The 20,463-nt window shown below is 46.5% G+C and overlaps 3 non-coding genes across 3 annotated transcripts; 1 reads left to right on the top strand and 2 right to left on the bottom strand.

Moving 5' to 3' along the window:
* Positions 1-5,567: 5,567 nt before the first annotated feature.
* trnas-uga (transfer RNA serine (anticodon UGA)) lies at positions 5,568-5,649 on the bottom strand. The gene has a single exon. It is a non-coding gene; the product is annotated as a tRNA-Ser (tRNA).
* A 5,820-nt stretch (positions 5,650-11,469) lies between these two features.
* trnar-ucg (transfer RNA arginine (anticodon UCG)) lies at positions 11,470-11,542 on the bottom strand. The gene has a single exon. It is a non-coding gene; the product is annotated as a tRNA-Arg (tRNA).
* Positions 11,543-16,268: 4,726 nt separating this feature from the next.
* Positions 16,269-16,342, top strand: trnan-guu (transfer RNA asparagine (anticodon GUU)). The gene has a single exon. It is a non-coding gene; the product is annotated as a tRNA-Asn (tRNA).
* The last annotated feature ends 4,121 nt before the right edge of the window (positions 16,343-20,463 follow it).

Here is a 20,463-nt window from a genome sequence, read left to right on the forward strand (position 1 = left end):
AGTTCCTGGACCAAAGGGGAGAAAATGGAGTCCAGATAGGTGGAGATGAGTTCGGTGGGGCAGGAACAGGCTGAGACAATGGGTCGACCAGGGCAGGCAGGTTTGTGGATTTTGGGAAGGGGATAGAAACGGGCCGTCCAAAAATCCACACCCCAAACCCGCACTGGCCCGTTTCTATCTCCTTTTCAAAACCCACAAACCTGCCTGCCCTGGTTGACCCATTGTCTCAGCCTGTTCCTGCCCCACCGAACTCATCTCCACCTATCTGGACTCCATTTTCTCCCCTTTGGTCCAGGAACTCCCCACCTACGTCCGTGACACCACCCGTGCCGTCCAACTCCTCCAGACCTTCCAATTCCCTGGCCCCCAACACCTCATTTTCACAATGGACATCCAGTCCCTATACACGTATATTCCACATGCAGATGGCCTCAAGGCCCTCCGCCTCTTCCTGTCCCGGAGGCCCAACCTGTCCCCCTCCAGCGACACCCTCATCCGCCCAGCCGAACTCGTCCTCACCCTCAACAACTTCTCTTCTGATTCCTCCCACTTCCTACAGACAAAGTGGGTGGCCAGAAGCAACCGAATGGGCCCCAGGGATGCCTGGCTCTTTTTAGGTTATGTGGAACAGTCCTTCTTCTGCACCTACACAGGCCCCAAACCCCACCTCTTCCTCCGTTACATTGATGACTGTATTGTTGCCGCCTCTTGCTCCCCAGAGGAGCTCGAACAGTTCATCCACTTCACCAACACCTTCCACACCAACCTCCAGTTCACCTGGGCCATCTCGAACACATCCCTCACCTTCCTGGACCTCTCAGTTTCCATCTCAGGCAACCAGCTTGTAACTGATGTCCATTTCAAGCCCACCGACTCCCACGGCTACCTGGAATACACCTCCTCCCACCCACCTCCCTGCAAAAATTCCATGCCCTATTCCCAATTCCTCCGCTTCCGCTGCGTCTGCTCCCAGAATGAGGCATTCCACTCCCGATCACCCCAGATATCCACGCTCTTCAAGGACCGCAACTTTACCGCACAGTGGTCGAGAACGCCCTTGACCGCTTCTCCCGCATTTCCCGCAACACATCCCTCACACCCCGCACCCGCCACAACCGCCCAAAGACGATCCTCCTCGTTCTCACACACCACCCGACTAATCTCCGGATACAACGCATCATCCTCTGACACTTCCGCCATCTACAATCCGGCCCCACCACTAAAGACATTTTTCCATCCCCACCCATGTCTGCTTTCCGGAGAGACCACTCTCTCCATGACTCCCTTGTTCGCTCCACACTGCCCTCCAACCCCACCATACCCAGCACCTTCCCCTGCAACTGTAGGAAATGCTACAATTTCCCCCACACCTCCTCCCTCACCCCTATCCCTGGCCCCAAGATCACTTTCGATATTCAGCAGAGGTTCACCTGCACATCTACCAATGTGGTATACTGCATCCATTGTACCCGGTGTGGCCTCCTCTACATTGGGCAAACCAAGCGGAGGCTTGAGGACCGCTTTGCAGAACACCTCCTCTCTGTTCGTAATAAGCAACTGCACCTCCCAGTCGCGAACCATTTCTACTGCCCCTCCCATTCTTTAGATGACATCTCCATCATGGGCCTCCTGCAGTGCCACAATGATGCCACCCGAAGGATGCAGGAACAGCAACTCATATTCCGCTTGCGAACCCTGCAGCCCAATGGTATCAATGTGGACTTCACCAGCTTCAAAATCTCCCCTTCCCCCACCGCATCCCAAAACCAGCCCAGTTCGTCCCCTCCCCCCACTGCATCACACAACCAGCTCAGCTCATCCCCTCCCCCCACTGCATCCCAAAACCAGCCCAGCCTGTCTGTGCCTCCCTAACCTGTTCTTCCTCTCACCCATCCCTTCCTCCCACCTCAAGCCGCACCTCCAGTTCCTACCTACTAACCTCACCCCACCTGCTTGTCCTCTCCATCTTCTCTGGACTGACCTCACCCCTCCCTACCTCCCCACCTATACTGTCCTCTCCACCTATCTTCTTTTCTCTCCATCTTCGGTCCGCCTCCCCCTCTCTCCCTGTATATTCCACACCCTCACCCCAACCCCTCTCTGATGAAGGGTCCAGGCTCGAAACGTCAGCTTTTGTGCTCCTAAGAAGCTGCTTGGCCTGCTGTGTTCATCCAGCTTCACACTTTATTTTCTTGGATTCTCCAGCATCTGCAGTTCCCATTATCTCTGATACAATTGCTGACAAAGTTCTGCAGGTCTGGCAGTATCTGTGAACAGAAATCAGAGTTAACATTTTGTGTCAAGTTTCCCTTCCTTAGATCTATTCTCTCCGCAGATGGTGCCAGACATACAGAGTTTTTTCAGCAATTTCTGTTGAATTGTGATGACATTTCGGACACATCTCTGGGAAAAGTGCTGGAAATGACACTTGAATAGTTATTTGACCAGCAATAATTCGATGGTCCAAAGGGCCTTTTTCTCTGCTGTGGACTCCGAAACTGGGAGATTGGTTCAGATCAGTGAGCAAGGGCATAGAAAGTGGGCGGGGGGGGGGGTGTGGACGGTGAACAGAGGGAATGAGCGGGTGAAGGCTGGGAGAATTTCGCCGATAAAAGCTGTCAAGTGAAGGGGATTGGTGATGGAGAAGAAGAGACAAAAGAAGTGTCTGATATAACAAGGTGTGGAGCTGGGTGAACACAGCAGGCCGGGCGGCAATGGAGTATCAGGAAACTTGACGTTTCAGGTCTGGGCCCTTCTTCAGAAATGGGGAGGGTGAGGGGTCTCTGAAATAAATGGGTGGACAGTGATAGCAGGTAGATAGTTGAGTGGATAGGGTGGGAAAGAAGATAGACAGGTCAATGAGGCGGGTATGAAGCTTGAAGAGGTGAGTGTAGGAAGGGAGTGGGGATGTGGGTTGTTCAGTGAGGAGGGAGAGGTGAATATGTTCGAGAGAAGATGGGCAAGTCAAGGGGCAGGGATGAGCGGGCGCTGATCTTGGGATGAGGTCAGGGTTTGGGAGATTTTGAAGCTTGTGAAGTCCACATTAATACCACAGGGCTGCAGGGTTCCCAGGCCGAATATGAGGTCCTGTTCCTCCAACCTTCGGGTGGCATCGTCGTGACACTGGAGGAGGCCCGGGATGGTCATGTCATCAAGGGACAAGGGAGCAGGAGGGGGAGTTGAAGTGGTTTTACGACTGGGAGTTGTTGTTTGTCACAAACTGAGTGTAAATGCTCCCTGTGATCTCTCAGCCTGCGTTTGGTCTCCCTGATGTAGAGGAAGCCACATTGGGAACAGAGGGTGCAAAAGACCTCATCAGCAGATGTACAGGTGAACATCTGTTTAGTGTGGAAGGTTTTCTTGGCGCCTGGAATGGAAGTGAGGAGGGAGGTGTAGGGGCAGGTGTAGCACTTCCTGCGGTTGCAGGGAAAGGTGCCAGGGCTGGTGGGGCTCGTGGGAAGTGTGGAGTGGAAGAGGGAGCCATGGAGAGCGTGGTCCCTCCAGAAAGCTGATCAGGGTGGGGAGGGAAAAATGTCTTTGGTGGTGGGGTCAGATTGTGGGTGGTGAAAGTGATGGAGAATGATGTGTTAGATCCGGAGATTGATGGGGTGATACGTGAGGACAAGGGGAATTCTCTATTTGTTTTGATTGTGGGGAGGGAGTGTAAGGGCTGAGGTGTGGGAAATGCAAAAGATGGGGTCAAGGATATTTGCAACCACTGTTGCGGGGGGGTTGTGCGTGTGTGTGTGTGTGAGTGTGTGTGTGTGTGTGTGTGTGTGTGTGTGTGTGTGTGTGTGTGTGTGTGCGGCCATTGCCGTCCTTGAAAAACAAAGACACCTCAGATGTCCGGGAGTAGATCACCTCATTTTGGGAGCAGAGAGGTCTAGGAAGGACAAACAGGTATCAGAAATGGCCCAGGTGAACGTCAGGTTGGGGTGGAAGGTGTTGGAAAGGTAGATGAAATGTGCAAGCTCCTCGTGCGAGAATGGAGCAGCATTGATACAGTCATCGATGTAACAGAAGAAGAGGTTGGGGGATAGGGCCAGTGTAACTGTGGAAAAGGGACTGTTCCATATTTCCCACAAAGAGGCAGGTACAGTTTGTGCCACTGTGGCCACCCGGTTCATCTGCAGGAAGTGGCTGGAGTTAAAGGAGAAGTTGCTCAGATTAAGGACGAGTTCAGTTTGGTGTCTATCGGTGAAGGGGGACTGGTCTGGCTTGCGGGACAGGAAGAAGCAGAGAGCTTTTTAGGAGAATGCAAGTATACAGGTATTGGACATCCATGATGAAGATGAGGTGTTGACGGCCAAGGATTCAAATGTTTTGGAGGAGGTGGAGGGATTGGGTGGTGTCCTGGATGTAGGTGGGGAGCACCTGGACCGGGGGGAGGAAAAAGAGTCGAGATAAGTGGAGATAAGTTCGGTGGGGCAGGAGCAGGGACGCTGGGTCGATCAGGGCAGTCAGGTTTATGGATTTTGGGAAGTGCGTAGAAGCGGGCCGTGAGGGGTTGGCGAACGCTGAGGCATGAGGCTGCTGGTGATGAGGTTATGGGCGGTCTGGGAGATGCTGTTTTGGTGGTTGCGGTGGGGTTATGATCATGGGGACCGTAAGAGGAGGAGTCAAAAGCTGACACTTGGCTTATATATAAGTTATCCGTGTAGGAGAAAATTACATAGAATACTTGCACACACAGCAACAAATGTCCCCGAGAATATCAGAGTCAATGTGTGAGCCTCTTCAAGAAGGGCAAGGTGCCTGACTGTCTTTGTTCAGTTGTACAGGTTCACACTTCATTCTCCCCTCCCTTCTAAAGGTTCATAATGCTCAGCCTGGGTTTTTGTGTTTTTTTTTTCATTCCCAGCAACTGCAGTGATTCGGTCGGTGGGGTTCATAAATTGGCACATACCCATGGGCAGCTTGTGGACTATTTCAGCTTCCCCTCCCCTTTGCTGTTCTCGGTGAGACCTTCAAATGATTTTCGTTGCCTGCAGATCAAGAATTCAAAGCTTATTTCACTTTCAACGCCATGAGAAAATTTAGTTTGGAGTTCCAGCAAATGGCTCACCGCCTCACCATGGATATCCCTGCAAGTTTATATCCGAAAACACGTTAACTTTTATGAAGATAACAAAGTGTGAAGCTGGATGAACACAGCAGGACAAGCAGCATCTCAGGAGCACAAAAGCTGACGTTTTGGATCTAGACCCTTCATCAGAGAGGGGGATGGGGAGTGGGTCCGCCTCCCCTTCTGTCCCTATTTATTCCAGAACCCTTACCCCATCCCCCTCTCTGATGAAGGGTCTCGGCCCAAAACGTCAGCTTTTGTGCTCCTGAGATGCTTTTTGGCCTGCTGTGTTCATCCAGCTTCACACCTTGTTATCTTGGATCCTCCAGCATCTGCAGTTCCCATTATCTCTGATCACAACTTTTATAAAGGTTTGGTTTGTTTGAACATGACCGGCAGAGATTTGCCTTTTCATACCATTGGCAATCTCAGTAAAAAGTCTTGCTGGTCCTGCTTTGACTCCTGTCATAAACAGCCTTTGCGTTTCTACTCAGCTTTCAACCGTAGTCAGCAGGATTCAAACCTGCGCAGGAAGAACCCAATGGATTTCAAATCCATTGCCTTAACCACTCGGCCATGACTAATGGGAGAAATGCCCTGCTGTTTGTCTTTTCAGGTCACTTTCCATGACCAGTCACACTGTGGAGGAATTATTGCAGTGTTTGTTTGAATCCAATCACTTTGCAGATTTCGAAAGTGTTTAATGCAATACATGGTGATTCCGGTTGTTTAATTCCAATAGATAAAATAAACGTTCACTTGCAAATGAAAATATGCATTGCAGGAAAAAAAAACTCAGCAGATCTGGTAGCATCTTTGGCCCAGGATTTGAGTCAACATTTCAGAACTTCTTCAAAACTCTGTTTTCTCCTTTCTGTAGGGCAGTTTAGGTTTTTGATTCTGATTCCAAGCATTCCCAGCTCTTTATTGTAGCTATTAAAGCAACATAGAAATAACTTTATGGTCACGCCCCAGACAAGATTTCCGTTTGGTGAACATTTTCCTGACTGCATTAAAACCCGTAACTGTATACTCAAAAGGGAACTGGTGGAGGGAGAACAGCACTTGTTCCTTTCTCAGTGACCTCAAACCACCAACTTCACATTTCACAGTCGAAAGCACCCGCCAATTGAACCACAGAAAATGGCGAGCTCTTGCAGCAGCCCTTAAAGCGGACTTGTAGTTAATTCAAACTTCCAACTGCCTCACTTGGAATGACAATTGTTTTGTATCAGCTGTACTTTTCCAAAATAAAACCTGGGACATTCATTGGGGAGACATGGGATCAGACTGATCTTACCCTCTGCAGACCCATCCACATCACTGGGAACCAGATCTTCTACAACCGGGCCCGTCTCACTTTGACCCTTTCAGTGTCTTGTCTATTTCTCAGTTTTCTCATTGTCCCAGAGCTGAGATGAGATTTGAATTCCTGATGCACAGGAAAAAGAATTCTTCCCATGTCTCAGCTCAGTTCATGTCCCAATAACACCTGTGTCAATGCCCGGCCTCTTAAAGAAATGGCAGGTGTTTGGACTGTTTGTGCTCAATCAGAAAGTTCACTCTTCATTGTCCTGTGATTCCAGTTCCCAGGACATTCTGGCATGTGGTCAGGGGTGGGGAGATTTTGAACCTTGTGAAATCCACGTTGATACCCTTGGGCTGCAGAGTTCCCAAGCGCAATATGAGATCCTGTTCCTGCATCTTTCGGGTGACGTCATTGTCTTAATGCAGGAGGCCCAGGATGGACATGTCACCAAAAACAGCCCAGCTAGTCCCCGCCTCCCTAACCATTCCTCCCATCTCAAGCCCCAACCCCACCCCCTACCCACTAACCTCATCCCGCCCCCTGACCTGTCCATCCTCCCTGGACTGACCTAATCCCCCCTTAACTCCCCACCTACATTCACCTTCACTGGCTCTCACCCTGACTCTTTGACCTGTCTGTCTCCTCTCACCCTATCTTCTCCTTTCTCCATCTTCTATCCGCTTCCGCCGTCTCCCTATTTATTTCAGAATCCCCTTCCCCTCCCCCATTTGTGAAGAAGGGTCCCGACGTGAAACATCAAGCTTTCCTGTTCCTCTGATGCTGCTTAACCCGTTGTGTTCTGACAAGGCGAGGTATGTTCAAGGCTGAGATAGACAGACATTTCGTCATTTTGGGAGTGAAGTCAATTGTTGGGAAAAGCCTACCTGGTTCACTGATATCTTTTCAGAAAGGAAACTGCCATCCTTACCTGGTATGGCCTATATGTGACTCAAGACCCACAGCAAGGTGGTCAACTCTTTTCTGCCCTCTCTGGAAATTGGAAACGGCTGATAAATGTTGGCCTCTCCAAACATCCCCCTCATCCTGCGTATGAATAAAGGATCTGCAGTTCTTGCTATCACCAGTTAACAGAAGCTTTTCTGCAATACATCTACTGAACAACATCAGATTATTACAGCCCCGTTTTCTCCGCTTTGAAACGCAGGGCAATAATATGAATCATTTCAAAACTTGGAGAAAGACACTTCGCTGGTGAAGGTGCTTCTGGTGTAAGAACAGACTTGGGAGTGTGTGCAAGTCAGGTTGCTTGGATTAGTGTCAAGTAAATTGGTTGGCTTTTAGTGCTTGCATCGCTCAGGCATGGATGCAATTCCCACTTAGGAAATGAAGATTTATATCTCTTCCTGTTAACCTCAGGAATGAAAATGAGTTGCTGGTTATGCACAGAACACACACCCTGGATCTAGCAGAATCAGTCCAATGAGAGCTTGCCTTCACATTGAAGGGTAATGGCAGCAGTTTCATGGGAATTTGACCACAACAAACTCCCCTCCAAGTATCTCACCATTCTGAGTTTGAACTGTGCCACTGTTCCTTCAGCGTCGCTGCTTCTAAATCCAGGAACTCCCTTCCTAATAACATCAAAGCTGTACCCAAGTGCTAAGGAGTTTGAGTGTTCAATAAAGTAACTCATCACCTCCATCTGTGGGTTAATTAGGGAAGGGCAATAAATCCAATCCCATTGAATGAAGTCCTATCCCAGGCATTCGGGTTCAAGTTGTAGTTTCTAACTGAACACCTACAATTGGTCAGGAACACGTTCAGAAGCAAAGTGTGGGAGTGAAGCAATGGGAAAAGCAACAATGGCTGTGAGGGGGGGGCGGGGGCATGAGGCAGGAAGTGAGTGTGGAACTGTTGGTGCAAGGATCAATGTCGGCTCCAATGGGCCAGGCTTTACATTTGCTCAGTAACCAAAATGAACCTATTCTTCTTGTTAGGTTCCCTCAGTGTGTGTTAACGTTGTTCATGGGCCCCAAGAGGATGGGCCCATGCTCTTTATCTTGTCAGCTGAAACAGGTGAAATTGTCGGTTTTAAACCAAAGGGTCCAGGCCCAAAACGTCAGCTTTTGTGCTCCTGAGATGCTCGCTGGCCTGGTGTCTTCATCTAGCTCCACACTTTATTATCTTGGATTCTCCAGCATCTGCAGTTCCCATTATCTCAGGAGAAAATTGTCTCATTCCATGTATTTTCACAGGAGAATATTGAGCTGTCAACAATCCGTGTTGAAAAGTGGTGGTAGATTGAAATTCACACTGAGTAACACTGATACAGGAAAGTTCCCCAAGTTACTGTGATTGCGTGGTGAAGGAAATGCCCTAATGGATGGGTAAAAAAAATCAGTGTGCAGTAAACAGGCGATCTTGAGTTAAAATCCCAGCGGTGCCTGAGCTTTACATTGAAGATTCCTTGTTTCAACGCTTCTGAAATGCCATATAACAACAAAGTTACTTGCCCCCGCTTTATTCATTCACAGACTGAAGGTGTCACTGGCTCGGCCAACATCTATTGCCCGTTGCTAATTACCCACCATGTTTGCTGTGGGTCTGGAGTCAGACGTAGGCGCGATCAATAAGGATTAAGGATGCCTGAAGGACATTAGGGAACCGCATCGGTTTTGGTCCCCTGATAATGGATGTATGGCCATCATTGCATTCTAAATTACACATATTTATTGAATTGAAATCCCATCATTTTCTGGGGGTGATATTTGAACTTTGGTCTCCAGAACGTTACCTGACTTTCTGAATAAACAGTCCAGCGACAATACCACTCAGCCATTACTTGCCCTGTTGGTGCAGAGAACTGAGCATGGTTCCTATGTTTTAGTGCAGACAGTTATCATTTGATGCTGGCACTCCTGTCGCCTGTTTTCTCCCCATCAGGGAATGGTTTCCTGCTAACAAATAATTCATCCTGAGGTTTGGTCGGGATAACAAGGTGAGGCAGAATAAACTGCAGCCTTCCTGCGGAATATTGTGGTAATGAGACAGGCACCACGAGCTGATCACACTCATTCTCTGCTGTCACCATTCATTCATTTTACACCAACAGTAAAAACATCACAGCAATCATATAATTGTGGCATTTTGTTTCTTTTCTGGTGGATTAGGAATTCTATTTAGAAGTCGAAACACTCATCATGTTTTGAGGGAATAAATGTCTCCTTGGCTCAGTCCTAAGTAACAGAAACACTATTTGGAGAATGTGAGCCCAGTTCCAGGCTTTACAATCGGGGTGGGAAAGTCTCTCAGCAGCTCCAGTCTCAAACACTGTCCAGTCATCAGACTTTTCAAAGAGCAGCAACGGGAAATGAGGGATATAGATAGAGAATCCCTACAATGTGGAAACAGGCCCTTTGGCCCGACAAGTCCACACTGAACCTCAAAGCATCCCACCTCCCTATAACCCACCTAATCTACACATTCCTAAACACGACGTGCAATTTAGCACGGCCAATCCACCCACCCTGCACATCTTTGGACTGTGGAAGGAAACCCATGCAGACACGGGGAGATTACACAAATTCCACACAGACAGTCGCCCAAGGCTGGAATTGAACCCTGGTGGCTGGCACTGTGGGGCAGTAGTACTAACCACTGTGCCACTGTGCTGCCCTCAATATAGATGGACAGAGTTGGAGAATATAAAATTTGGTGAGGTGAATACCCAGAGACAAATAGAGATGCATATTGAGGCAGACACTAAAAGGACCAATTCTCCATTCGACATCGCTGCTAACTAACTGAAAGGAAAAGGCAAATAAACCCTTTTAAGCAGAGCCTTTTACCACCTGAGGGCCACGGAAGCAGCATTACAGGCGATAAAAGTCTGTTAAAGTAGTAAAGTTGACGATGGGAAATTAATGTGATATTTTAATAAATATGCTGATTTGACAGATATAAGTGATCATTTCCCTGGCATTATAATATAAAAAGGCATAACTGACCTGGTTCTGATGAACAGTCAGTGGATCTGAAATGTTAACTGTACCTCTCCACAGATGCTGCCAGGCCTGCTGGGCCTCTCTGTCAGTTCCTGTTTTTGTTTCAGATTCCCAGCATCCACAGTTCTTTGTTTCACGTGAGCTTGAGTATCGTTTGGGACACAGTTAGTTACCTCACAGCCCCTTTCCTTCTCCTCATAGGGAGGCGATGCAATCCATGCAATCGATTGTCGGAAGAACCCTCCGGTTCACTAATGCCCTTTAGGGACAGAAACTGCCCATCCTCACCTGGTCTGGCCTACATGTGACTACAAAGCCCCAGCAATGTGGTTGATTGAATAAATGCTGCCGAGCCAGAGACGCCAGTTAATGAATAAAAGTACAATGAGTCAGCAAAGCTGTCATCGCTAAAAGCGAGGAGGTAAGATCTTCCACTCAGTATTTCAAACCAGGGCCGTGGTTCCAAAAGCGCCAAATCCGAACCACTAGACAACCAAAGAACATGCCGGAGATGCTTGTATCATTTCTCAAAAACGTTGTTTTTGCCTTTCCATTTTCGATCCTTTTGGTGACAGGTCAGTTTCTCCCAGTCTGAGTTATTATCGCGTGGAAAGAGACTATCAGGGCCATTGTGTCTGTGTGTGTCATCAGGCATCTATCCTACTCTAATCTCATTTTCCAGCATTTGGCCCACCGTGTTGTGCATTCTGACACATCAAAGGCAAACGTCATTGAGATTAACCCTGTAATCAAGGTTTTGTGACTGTAAAACAGTGGTACAGCCTACTTATGGAACTCATCCTCATGTTTAGCCACAGAGGGAGATACACAGGCACATTGCTCAGGATGACACTAACTCCAGGCGCTTCACGTTCACTCTCTGTCCCCACACATGTTTTGCCCACAACAGGCAGATTTATATGGAGCACAAGCAAGTTCTCCAAGCAATGAGACCTGTTGTTCTGAGCTCAGAAATGAAGCCAACAGTGAGCTGAAAAGGTCCCCAAAACTGCTCAACTTCCAATTTCGTAGTTTAGCTTCAGGGAATTGGCAACGAAATCACCCACCCTATATTCCAACTTCAGGTGAACATGTCATCTTGCTAGCCTTGAAAATGGGCAGGTTGCACTCAAGCCAGGCAGGACTCGAACCTGCAATCTTCTGATCCGAAGTCAGACACGTTATCCATTACGCCACTGGCTCGCAATGATGAACTGGCTTCTTGTTGAGTTGAGATGTTTACAGGGTCCAAGGTGGAAATGTGATACATGAGGTGAGCAGCAGCAAAGGCAATCTCTGTCACTGCTTCATTTCAATGGGCCTCATTTTGTGAAGCAGAAAATTTCACTTGCAAAACAAAAACAAATTTGTCCTCAGATGACTGCTTCATTGTCATCTGTTTCTCTGCTGAGACTTGGCATCATTTCATTCAGTTATTGTGCAAGTTTACCGACCAATCCAGTGAAACATAATTTCATACGATTACTAACCCTAAACCTTGGTCAGGTAAGTGAATGCATGTGATGTGTTCGCAGCAAACACCCTTTTTGATCATAGGCTGAAATTGATTTCATAAAGAACCACCCCCAAGCTCCCCCAAACATTAAAAAAATACATCAGAGGCAACAACGGCTCATGTAGGATTCAAGCCAGCAACTTGTCACATTTCTAACAGCCACCTGATGTGAGAATCAGACCACAAGGCCAATGACGCAGTCTGAGGACACCCCACTTAACAATAAATGAGGTGCCACTCAGGCAGTGATAGTCTCCCTACCTTGGATGTAGGAGAAAGAGTTCAAGTTTTATCTGCTCCAGAGGTATGTAATAAGATATCTGAACGTGTTGCTTAAAAAAAATCCTACTTCCCAATGCAGCAGTGAATATTTTCTTTTTGTTCTGTCTCTCTACCACGGAGTCAGAGCTCTCTCCATCAACAAATGCATTAAGCCATTTAGCCACGGGCAGGCAGTGCTGGGAGTGGTATACACTTTGTCGCTGTCTCTTAAACACTGGAAGAAGGAAGGAGCAGAAGGCATGGAATCAGACTTGTGTAGCAAATTTTAAAGGCGATTTGGAACTTTCATCAAATGACTTTTATCAGATGAAGACAGAAAGATGGAGAGCTGCTGGGAAAGATAGAAGTCGAAACTAGAGATTAGTCTGTACAGCAACTTAAAATGCAATCTTTCTGTACAGCCTGTTTGATGTTCAGAATTTGTCTGGACACAGGGCGTCCTTTTGTTTGTGACCTCCACAACAGGAGTTAATGTCTGACACCAACAGTCCCGCGTTAAGTGAATCTGAGTGAAACACTCACGCACTGAGAGACGCCCCCAACGACCCTGAGTTGCTGGGCTGCAGACAGTACAACGTGGAAGGGAGGGTTAATAATAAGCCATTGTTTCTCCCCAACCCGCTCCCTCACAGAGACAGGGAGAGTGACGTGATAAACCCATGGTGTCATTCACATTCACATTCAGCCCATCGAGTCCACAGCGACTCTCTGCCTCTTGTATTTCTCTGTAGTTATTCACAATTTTTGATATCTGTCCCTAATAATGGTGAACTGTGTATGTGTCATGATGCAGTCTCTGGCATCCTGATCCTTTTGTCATTCATGTCTGAAACAGCATTGGGAATTACTGCCAGGCATGACAAAAGAGACGGCAAGTAATACGTTCAGAGATAATGGGAACTGCAGATGCTGGAGAATCTGAGATAACAAAGTGTGCAGCTGGATGTGCTCCTAAGGTGCTACTTGGCCTGCTGTGTTCATCCAGCTGCACACTTTGTTATGCAAGTAATGTGTTTCTACTTGACCGGATTATTCTCATCTCAGAGAGGAAGTTTGACGATTCAGCTCGGAGCAGACCAACTGAGAACAGAAGACCATTCAGACCTTCACAAGTGTATCATCTCACCTGTATGAACTTGGCCACAACAAACTCTAAACATATTCATGTCGCATCTCTTTCTGCTTCTGTCCCTGCCTCATCTCTAGCTTCCTCTGACCGCCCAGATCTGAGGTCAATGAGCTGCTCGAGACAAATGCAGTCAGATCGTGAAGCCAATCTTTACCTTGGCAGCAGGTCCAGGGAATGTCAGGCACAAGGAACGGATTGAGAAGCGATGGGTTATCACATGGTTGTGCGAAGAGACACCAGGATTCCATCTTCCTGTCTCCCAGATACTGATTCCAGGAACATGCACAGTGCCAGTTATCCCCAATCCCAATGGATGACGTGTCTGATCGCCAGATGAGGGGACAGTCAGACCGACACCTTCCTGGCTCGGGTGCATTTTGAAAACGCTGTCCTGTCACTTCACAAACGAAGCTGACCACAAATGATCATAGAGGGCTCGAGCACAGAAAAAGACCCTTCATCCCATCCGGCCTGACCAGTTGAACTCAAGACCTTGACTGTTCTCGGAACAAAATCAAAATTGCTGGATAAGTTCAGCAGGTCTGGCAGTATTTTTGAAGAAAAATCGGGATTAACACTGTGGGTTGGCTGACCCTCTCTCAGGGCTGACTGTTCTAGTCTTATTTGCCAGCAGATGGCTCACGGCCTCACCACGGCTGGCCCTGCAAGTGGATATCTTCAAACTGGTTGACGTTTATGAAGGTTCGTGCCTGTTCTGCAATGACAGGCAGTGAGTTGCCTTCTCCCCACCACTGATGCCCTGAGTGAAAAGTTTGTTTCCCACTGCTTTGATTTCTGTCACATGCAAAATGGAGGGAACAAACAGCCCTCATACTTGTCTCCAGTTTCCCCCCACCCCCGCCACAGTCAACAGGATTTGAACCAGCACAGGGATGCCCCAACAAATTTGGAGCCCTTTACCTGAACCACTTGGCCATGATTACTGCAAGTAGTATGATGCTGTTTATCTTTTCAGGTCGCCTTTGGTGGTCAGTTGAGCTGTGGCAGAATGAATTCTTGCCTGGTTTGTTTGAATCCAATCACTCTGCAGATTTTTAAAGTATGAAATTTGGTTCATGGTGATTCTGGTTGATTTATTCCAACAGATAAAATAAACATTCATTTGCCAGCAAAATATAAGCTGCAGGAAAATAGCTCAGCAGATCCGGGAGCATCTGTGGGCCAAGAATTTCAATCAAGATTTCAGAACCTCTTCAGAACTCTGTTTTCTCCTTTCTGTAGTGCAGTTTCTGTTCATCGTTCTGACTCGAAGCATCCCCAGCTCTTTATGGAAGTAAGGAAAGCAACATCAAAATACCAGTCTGGTCAATCACCGGACAAGATTTACGTTTGGGGAATATCTTCCTGACTGCATTAAAGCCTGAAACAGTACAGTCAAAAGGGAACTGGTGGAGTGAGAACAGCTCTTGTTCCTTCCTCAGTGGCTTCAAACCCCCAACATCACATTTCACAGTCAAAAGTGACAGCCATTTGCATCACAGAAAATGGCAAGCACTTGTAGCAGCCCTTAACACGGGCTCGTAGTGAATTCAAACTCCCACCTGCCTCGAATGGAATGATAATAGTCTTGTGTCAGCTGTACTTTTCCGAAATTGGAGATATTTCACGAAAAAAACAGCAGTGTTGCAGAATCAACGCACAGAATACTGCAGAAACTCAACAGGTCCAGTGATATTGGTGGAAAGAAAAACAGAGCTGAGGTTTTGAGTGCAGCTGGATTCTTGTTCACAGCATGTGTGCCCTGAATGTCAAAGCACTGCCAGAACTGAGAAAACATGACCTTGTTTTGACAGAAATATAGCTGGCAGGATTTGACCCTACATGGGGAAACCCCAAGGCATTTCTAAGCCATTGCCTTAACCACTTGGCTACAACTACAGGCCACTGAGCATCTGTTAATATTTCTCATGAAATGGTTCTAACAGGAAAGGTGAGTGCTCGATTTGTGATGTCTGCACCATGACCCTAATATCTCCTGTCACCCTGTACTTGATCAGAACAGAGTCGGCTGTTGTGGGATTGAACTGAACTAAACACATTGATGAACGATAGAGTGGATGGAAAGGATCTATCTCCATGAGCAGAGAGATTGATTGTCAGGGCAATGGATCGAGAAATAATTATGTCCTTTTATTTTAATCACGCCTTTCACCACCACCTAAATCGCAGCCACCGAAGTACGCTTGGAACAGATTCATCTTTGGGAAATCTAACGTGCAAATCAGGGCAGTTGGTTCAATGAGAGGCCTAGAAACAAAATACTTTAAATACTTACAACTGGGGCTGGGGACGCCAATGAGTTCACATCGAACTTTGGAGGCTTGTTGTGTTCTGATTTATACCCGAGTGAGTTATTTCAGGGAAGCGAGTTGCCCATTTAAATCAAAGATAACGTGGGTGTTCTCACACTCAGGGAGAAGCAAATCTGTGGAAGTCTTGAAAACAGAGGCTGTGCTGGCTTGATATATTCAAGGCTGAGACAGGCAGACATTTCGTCATTTCAGGAGTCAAGGGCCACGTGGATAAGGCAGAACAGTGGTGTCGAGGATTACCAGATCAGCCTGGACCTCATTAAAATGTATAGCTGACCTGATTGGCCAAATGGCTTCCATCTGCTCCAATTGCTTATCTGTCATTTGGAAAATGCTAGGGAACAATGTAAAGGAAAAAATAGCAGAACATTCACCAAAGATGACCGCAGTCAAACTGAGTCAACATCGTTTGATGAAAGGAAATATGCACTTGACACTTTTCCAAGATTTGCTTGCTAATGTTAAAAACAGAGCTCATAAAGGGAGCCCGTGGATGAAATGTACATGAATAAGGGCCAAATGCTGGCAAATGGGGCTAAATTAATTTCAAGTATCTGGGCAGCATGGATGAGGTGCACCAAAGTGTCTCTTTTCACGCTGTCCATCTGGACAAAGCGACACTTGCTCATTCCCAATTTAATTGTTTGTTGGCAAATGCCAGTAGAACCAGTCTCTGTGGCGCAATTGGTTAGCGCGTTCGGCTGTTAACTGAAAGGTTGGTGGTTCGAGCCCACCCAGGGACGCAGTGCTTTTTCACTCTTAACCCAATGACCCATTTTCCAAGGCGCTTTTTGGCTGCCAGAAAATAACCGTGTTTGCTCATCATGAATCGAGCGATGCCCACCCAACATGGACAGGTCTTAACGTGCAGCCGAGGCTAAAATGACAAGGCGAACACAGTTGCAGACACACCAAAGCATAAATGCTGTCTGTGAGACACCTCGGCTTGCTTGTGTCGTGATCTACTTGCACAAGTGGCAGCGGGGCAATCCCAAACTGTGCTTCCACTATACTGGGAGTTTAGTCCAACGCCACTTTCCAGAAAATGCTCTCATAAGGAAAATGAAAGAAAGGATGAGAATGACCCATGAAAAGTGATGATTAACAATCACAATCTCAAAGAGAATGAAATGTGAGGCTGGATGGACACAGCAGGCCCAGCAGCATCTCAGGAGCACGAAAGCTGATGTTTCGGGCCTAGGCCCTTCATCAGAGAATGATGAATGGTCTCGGCCTGAAACATCAGCTTTTGTGCTCCTGAGATGCTGCTTGGCTTGCTGTGTTCATCCAGCTTCACATTTCATTATCTTGGATTCTCCAGCATCTGCAGTTCCCATTATCACTGATACAATTTCAAAGGGGCTGGGTTTCCCCTCTGATCAACAGTGGGGTGTGCCTGCACAACAACGATTGCAGCGGATTGAGATAGCGGCTCATCAGTTCCCTTCTCCAGGACAGAAATGGGTGAACTGAGAGAAATTTAACAAAATTTCACATCGCAATTATCCTCCTTTTCACATCACAGCAAATAACTGCGTTAAGAATTAATGCAGGATTTGATTTCACAGCAGCAGTCGTGTAACGATCTCCATTCGCTTTCAGTGAAAAGAGTGAACAATGCATCTTGTCTGGAACATGAAGCAGCAGAGCAGCCTGCGTGTTCCGGAGATCATGCTGGGGACATTCCATGCTTTAATGGGCCGAATGGTCACTGTGTATGCATTAGGTTTTCTGTGATCTCTGACTCTGCGTGTTTTTTTTCTTATTTAGAATTTTGAAATTGTCTGCACCAAAATGTGCGGCTCATTCACATCTGTTCAGAAGAGAGGTGGTCTCAATAGGACTCCATTTAACAACATTGTGCACTGTTCTCAAATCTGGAAAACAAATCCTCATGGACAATTTTACATCCCCGCTGTCATGGAGCTTTTCGTTCTATGACATGACCCACACTACACCAATTATAATCACCGTTTCTATGTTTAAGAATACACAGCTATTTACATACATCTCTCAAAGAAGAGTGAATATCTAAACAGATACAAATTTTCAGCAAGAAACAACGGATTATTGTTGATGGTTGTTTTTGTCACTGCTAACCTGTTTCCAGTGTTGTTTCAACAGGCTCTGTGCTAGGTCACGTGATATATGTGGCAGACACAGAAACATTATGGCAGGAAGAGGCCAGTCGGTCCTTCCAGCCTGGTCCACTATTTAATATGATCAGAGACATCACCCAACTTAGTTCCCTGTTTTACTTCTCATTCCATATCCTTTTGTCCCATGAGACCTAAGAACCATAACTAACTCCGTCTTTGAAAAATAAACAATCTTTTAGCTTCAACCGCTTGTGACGAACAGAATACTTCAGATGTGTTATTTTGTGGTGATGACGTTCCCCTCACCTCATTCCTATATGGCTACAGCTTATCCTCAAGCTGTGGTCTCTGGGTTTGGACTCTCCAGTGATCGGGAACATGCATCTTTTGTTTACCTTGCCTCGTCCTGTTGGTATTTTATAGGTTGTTTGGAAATGTCCCTCATTGGCCTACAGATACGTTTAATGATTTGTAGATCAATGTCAGAGGCATGGTTAAGAAGTTTTCAGGCAACACAAGACTTGGGAACTTCATTGAAAACGAAGAGTGTCGGTGTAGTCTGCAAGAAGATATCGATGGACTGGTCAGGCGTGCAAAAAAGGTGACAAATGGAATTAAGCCCAGAAAAAAGTGGAGTTGTGTTTGGGGCGATCCAACACAGTAATGGATTGCACAATTTAGAAAACAATACGAAAAGATGTGTAGGACATTTTGAGGATGGATATATGCGAAAGGTATCAGAAAGATTTATGGGGCGAGGACATGTTTTCAGACAGGGGGTGGTTGGTGTACTGAACACACTGCCGGAAATATATGAAACAGAAGCACTGAGTGCGTTTGAAACCTCCCTGGGTTTTCCAGTCGTGTTCTATAATTGTAGATCTACAGCTGCAATTGTGGAAAGTGGGCTGAGGTAAGTGTTCCATTTCTCCTTCAGCACAGAGAAACTGGGCAGAGTGACCTCCTCCTCGTCTGCACATTTCACAAAATTTTCAAATAAATTGATGTCACCAAGAAGGGCCCTTTACATAATTGAGCACTGGCTGATCTCAGTGAGTTGATGGCTCTCTCTTGACAGCTTTGTCGGTCCTTCATTGTGCATCTCCTCAACAAGTCTTGTTGCTGCTGTGTGGAATGAACATGTGAATATTTGTCTCGTTCAGTGAGCCAACACTAAACAGCAGGCAAGAGCATTCCTTGTGAAGTGGAAGCAAGCTGGACCCGTTAACCAGGGATCAGTGTTTTCAAATGGTCCAATGCTGTTAACATTTTCTCCAGTGATCCACAACATCAGATCCTCTCTATGCTGACCTGCCAGTTTCATTTGTTTCACCGAAAGTGATTTTCCACAAGCTGACAGTAGACCCCTCAATCTAAATGCAATCTCTCAAACTGTTGCTATTGCTGGTTGGACGCTGTAAATTGTTGGATTGTGCAGACAAGGGCAGTTTCCCAATACGCATTCGCTTGTTCAAATGCAAAGCGCTGCGTGCCAGAGGAAGGAAATGGCTGAACACATCTGGCAATGGACCAACGCTGGTCCAGGAGAAAGGCCAGAAACAGTAGGCTCCTGGGAGCATAGAGTCAGAATGGGAAGCAGCTGTTATTGAAACAGTTTGCTGCCTTTTCTCCCGAAGCAACAGGGAATTGACTTCGTTTAGAAAGAGGTACACTAAATTTGTTGTTAAAACTGTTGCATTGCCAATGCCTCAAAACCAGGGCAGGTTGCCTTCCATTTTGTCAAATACCCTGAACAGTTTTTCGAACAGAGCTGCACTCGATGATGTCGGACTTCCTGATATCGCGGTTTGAGCCACAGGGTTCATTGAGGCAAATATAGCACAGCAACACACATGGAGAAAGTGAAAACAAATATTTTGGATGTTTGCCCACGCAGTGGGAAAATAACCACCTTGCGGCGAGGCGTGGGTCGAGTGGCATTATCGCCAGGCTATTAATTCGCAATCACAGGTGTTGTTCTTTGAATTCAATAAAATTCTTCAATTAGGAGTCAAATGTCAGGAAAATCCCAACCCAATAGACTTTCGAGAAGGCATTAAATGCATCCCAAGGCAACGCGAATCCAGTCCAGTGATATGAGCTAACCAACTTTCCGTAATCTAACATTTAAAACACAACTCCTGAGATGCTGCTTGGCCTGCTGTGTTCATCCAGCTTCACACTTTATTAGCTCAGTTCCTTTACAATTTTCAATGAGTCACATGGAATAATAAGACACACCTTCAAAAACCATGTTTTTTTTAATAACAATAAATGTTAAGTGCTACACTTCTCCATGCAACTTCATTACAACTAAAGACAAGCAAGTGGAGGCTGCTACCTTCCGAATTCCTTAGTCAACCCAGTCTTGTGAAAGGATGCTGGTCACATCAACCTGTATTCAATGCAGCAACATTTTCTGTGTGGTACAACCTCTTTTGTACTGCAAGAAACGAATTTGTTGTTTCTGCTCTCAGAGCTGAGTTGGTTTCACCAATATCTTGCTCAGCTCCCTGCTTCCAGTGAACACTTTAATCAGGAAAAAATCTATCAAATTCTTTACAGTCTAATACAGACTGACCCTGCAAACTTGCAGAAGTCACACATTTCCACTTTCACTATCTCAATCATTTAACACAACATTTAAAAAGCTTAATGAGATGAACACAATTTTTTTCCATCATTGGAATGACTTGTACGAATTTGCACGTGGGAAGTTGAATACTATGAAACAGAGAAACCGTTTTTTTTTCAGATTTTATCAC

Source organism: Stegostoma tigrinum, chromosome 7, assembly GCF_030684315.1.
Source record: "Stegostoma tigrinum isolate sSteTig4 chromosome 7, sSteTig4.hap1, whole genome shotgun sequence".
Taxonomy (NCBI): Eukaryota; Metazoa; Chordata; class Chondrichthyes; order Orectolobiformes; family Stegostomatidae; genus Stegostoma; species Stegostoma tigrinum.